This window comes from Procambarus clarkii, chromosome 78 (assembly GCF_040958095.1).
Source record: "Procambarus clarkii isolate CNS0578487 chromosome 78, FALCON_Pclarkii_2.0, whole genome shotgun sequence".
Taxonomy (NCBI): domain Eukaryota; kingdom Metazoa; phylum Arthropoda; class Malacostraca; order Decapoda; family Cambaridae; genus Procambarus; species Procambarus clarkii.
The window spans coordinates 10,689,303-10,693,583 of NC_091227.1; the positions used below are offsets into that span (position 1 = coordinate 10,689,303).

At 58.3% G+C, this 4,281-nt stretch overlaps 2 protein-coding genes across 3 annotated transcripts in view; both read right to left on the reverse strand.

The window, feature by feature from the left end:
• LOC138357375 (uncharacterized) overlaps nucleotides 1-4,281 on the reverse strand; it is a 173,332-nt gene that overhangs the window by 137,832 nt on the left and 31,219 nt on the right. The gene's annotated exons all lie outside the window — the stretch shown is intronic.
• Nucleotides 1-4,281, reverse strand: part of LOC138357476 (uncharacterized) — a 63,507-nt gene that overhangs the window by 40,554 nt on the left and 18,672 nt on the right. The gene's annotated exons all lie outside the window — the stretch shown is intronic.

Here is a 4,281-nt window from a genome sequence, read left to right on the forward strand (position 1 = left end):
GAAGAGCAGCGGCAAGTGACAGCGGCCAGGGACTTGGCCGGTCACAAGTGAACGGTGTTAGGAGAGATGTATGGAGGCACATCTCACCTCCAGTTGCTTGAAGCTGACGGTCGATGATGAGTGACAGCAGCTACATAGCAGGAGTCGTGACAGCAGGGCAGGGAGTGTGACGTCGACGATGTCTTGCAACAGAAGTAAGCAGGTGCAGGTGTTGGGGCGTGGGTGGCGTGGCGGCAGGCCAGGTGGATCCCGACTTCAGCTCCTGGGGCCCATCACTACACAGGCGTTGCTTGTGTCACATTCTACTGAGCCGGTACGCCTTATCGCGCATGCCCTAATGTGCCTGACCTCGGGCCGATGGTGCGAAACGTGCACCCTATTGGCGAGTCAAGCACACTCAGGGCATGCGCGATAAGGCGTACCGGCTCAGTAGAATGTGACATTAATTCACATGTGATTTGATGTGACTGTCATTAATTTTGAAAACGGTTGTCAGCCACTATATCCAAAAGGCTAAGAGGATTCAACAATTGACACAGACGGGAAATTTAACGAGTTTATTGAGACCAAAATTATGTCAATCACTACTTATAAATGCTACACTAACACTGGCAAAAAGTTAAGAAATTTGGACATGGAACAAAAACTCAGAGATCACACACATTACCTTAAGCTATCTCTCTCCCGGGCTGAGATGTTCTTCACAGCCCCGCTTTCGATCCCGGTGTACCGCCCTCTGCCCTCCTATGTTCCTACAGGCCCTCTATATACAACCCCCACAGGGGGGGAGGGGGAGATCTGCTGTTGCTACCCACCAAAAGTGTACAAACCCTCAAGAAATATTTCAAAAAGCTTGTTTGACATTCACCATACACTCTTCAAGAGAGGAGTTATTAATTACGTGTGTGACTGACCTCTGACCTGGCCAAAAGGGGGAGATCCAGGGATGTTTACACATAGGAATCTGGAGTCTAATTTCCTTGCATGAAATATTACATACTTGAAACTATGCTGACTAAGACTAACCCAGGAATTTTTAATCAATATACAAGATAAACCGGAGGTCATCTGGGCTGACCTCTTGGAGAAGGCTTCCCTGGGTGTGAACTCTAAGGGGGGGGGATCCTGGGTGTTACAGCCGTGGTGGTGGTACTGGTGGTGGTGGTACTGGTTGTGGTGGTACTGGTTGTGGTGGTAATGGTTGTGTTGGTGGTGGTGGTGGTGATGTTGGTACTGGTGGTGTTGGTGGTGGTGGTACTGGTGGTGGTGGTACTGGTGGTGTTGGTACTGGTGGTGTTGGTACTGGTGGTGTTGGTGGAGGTGGTACTGGTGGTGGTGTTGGTGGTGGTGGTGGTACTGGTGGTGGTGGTGGTGGTGGTGGTACTGGTGGTGGTGGTACTGGTGGTGGTGGTACTGGTGGTGGTGGTACTGGTGGTGGTGGTACTGGTGGTGGTGTTGGTGGTGGTGTTGGTGGTGGTGGTGTTGGTGGTGGTGTTGGTGGTGGTGGTGGCCGTGGTGGTGGTACTGGTGGTGGTGGTACTGGTGGTGGTGGTACTGGTGGTGGTTGTGTTGGTGGTGTTGGTACTGGTGGTGTTGGTGGTGGTGGTACTGGTGGTGGTGGTGGTGGTGGTACTGGTGGTGGTGGTGGTACTGGTGGTGGTGGTGGTGGTAGTGGTTGTGGTACTGGTGGTGTTGGTGGTACTGGTGGTGGTACTGGTGGTGGTGTTGGTGGTGGTGGTGGCCGTGGTGGTGGTGGCCGTGGTGGTGGTACTGGTGGTGGTGGTGGTGGTTGTGTTGGTGGTGGTGGTGGTTGTGTTGGTGGTTGTGTTGGTGGTGGTGGTGGTGGTGGTGTTGGTACTGGTGGTGTTGGTGGTGGTGGTTGTGTTGGTGGTGGTGGTGGTGGTGTTGGTACTGGTGGTGTTGGTGGTACTGGTGGTGTTGGTGGTACTGGTGGTGGCTGTGGTGGTGTTGGCCGTGGTGGTGGTACTGGTGGTGGCTGTGGTGGTGGTGGTGGCTGTGGTGGTGTTGGTACTGGTGTTGGTGGTACTGGTGGTGGCTGTGGTGGTGTTGGTACTGGTGGTGTTGGTGGTGGTGGTACTGGTGGTGGTGGTACTGGGGGTGGTGGTACTGGCGGTGGTGGTACTGGGGGTGGTGGTACTGGTGGTGGGGGTGGTGGTGATGGTGGTGATGGTGGTGGTGGTACTGGTGGTGGTGGTGGTGGTGGTGGTGGTACTGGTGGTGGTACTGGTGGTGGTGATGGTGGTGGTGGTGGTACTGGTGGTGGTGGTGGTGGTACTGGTGGTGGTGCCGAGGGTGAGGTGGTGGTGGCGGTAGTGATGGTGGTAGTGGTGGTGGTGGTATTGATGGTGGTGGTATTGATGATGGTGGTGGTGGTAGTGGTGGTGGTGGTATTGATGGTGGTGGTGGTGGTATTGATGATGGTGGTGGTGATGATGGTGGTAGCAGCTTTGTTGTTGGTGGTGGTGGTAGCAGCTTTGGTGGTGGTGGTGGTGGTTGTGGTGGTAGTGGTGGTGGTGATGGTGGTGGTGGTGGTAGCAGCTTTGGTGGTGGTGGTGGTGGTGGTGGTGGTGGTGGTGGTGGTGATGATGATGATGATGGTGGTGGTGGTGGTAGCAGTGGTGGTGGTGGTTGCAGTAGTGGTGGTGGCAGCAGTGGTGGTGGTGGTAGCAGTAGTGGTGGTAGCAGTGGTGGTGGTCGTAGCAGTGGTGGTGGTCGTAGCAGTGGTGGTGGTAGCAGTAGTGGTGGCAGCAGTGGTGGTGGCAGCAGTGGTGGTGGTGGCAGCAGCGGTGGTGGCCGTGGTGGTGGTGGTGGCAGCAGTGGTGGTGGTGGCAGCAGTGGTGATGGTGGCAGCAATGGTGGTGGTGGCAGCAGTGGTGGTGGTGGCAGCAGTGGTGGTGGTGGTGGCAGCAGTGGTGGTGGTGGCAGCAGTGGTGGTGGTGGTGGTAGCAGTGGTGGTGGCAGCAGTGGTGGTGGTGGCAGCAGTGGTGGTGGCAGCAGTGGTGGTGGTGGCAGCAGTGGTGGTGGCAGCAGTGGTGGTGGTGGCAGCAGTGGTGGTGGTGGTAGCAGTGGTGGTGGCAGCAGTGGTGGTGGTAGTGGCAGCAGTGGTGGTGGTAGTGGCAGCAGTGGTGGTGGTAGTGGCAGCAGTGGTGGTGGTAGTGGCAGCAGTGGTGGTGGCCGTGGTGGTGGTGGTGGTAGTGCTGGTGGTGATGGCCGTGGTGGTGGCGGTGGTGGTGGTGATGGTGGTGGTAGTGGCAGCAGTGGTGGTGGTAGTGGCAGCAGTGGTGGTGGTGGCAGCAGTGGTGGTGGCCGTGGTGGTGGTGGTGGTGGTGGTGGCAGCAGTGGTGGTGGTGGTGGTGGCCGTGGTGATGGTGGTGGTGGTGGTAGTGCTGGTGGTGGTGGCCGTGGTGGTGGCGGTGGTGGTGGTGATGGTGATGGTGGTGGCAGCGTTGGTGGTGGTGGTGGCCGCGCTGGTGGTGGTGGTGGCAGTGGTGGTGATGGTGGTGGTGGTGGCAGTGGTGGTGATGGTGGTGGTGGTGGCAGTGCTGGTGGTGGTGGTGGTGGCAGCGCTGGTGGTGGTGGTGATGGTGGTGATGGTGGTGGTGGTGGCAGTGCTGGTGGTGGTGGTGGTGGTGGTGGCAGTGCTGGTGGTGGTGGTGGTGGTGGTGGCAGTGCTGGTGGTGGTGGTGGTGGTGGTGGTGGTGATGGTGGTGGTGGTGGTGGTGATGGTGGTGGTGGTGGTGGTGATGGTGGTGGTGGTGGTGGCAGTGCTGGTGGTGGTGGTGGTGATGGTGGTGGTGGTGGTGGTGATGGTGGTGGTGATGGTGGTGGTGGTGATGGTGGTGGTGATGGTGGTGGTGGTGATGGTGGTGGTGGTGATGGTGGTGGTGGTGATGGGTGGTGGTGATGGGTGGTGGTGGTGATGGTGGTGGTGGTGGTGGTGGCAGTGCTGGTGATGGTGGTGGTGGTGGTGGTGGTGGTGGTGGTGGTGGTGATGGTGGTGATGGTGGTGGTGGTGGTGGTGGTGATGGTGGTGATGGTGGTGGTGGTGGTGGTGGTGGTGGTGGTGGTGATGGTGGTGGTGATGGTGGTGGTGGTGGTGGTGGTGATGGTGGTGGTGGTGGTGGTGGCAGTGCTGGTGGTGGTGGTGATGGTGGTGGTGGTGGTGGTGGTGATGGTGGTGGTGGTGGTGGTGGTGGTGGTGATGGTGGTGGTGGTGGTGGTGATGGTGGTGGCGGTGATGGTGGTGGCGGTGGTGGTGAT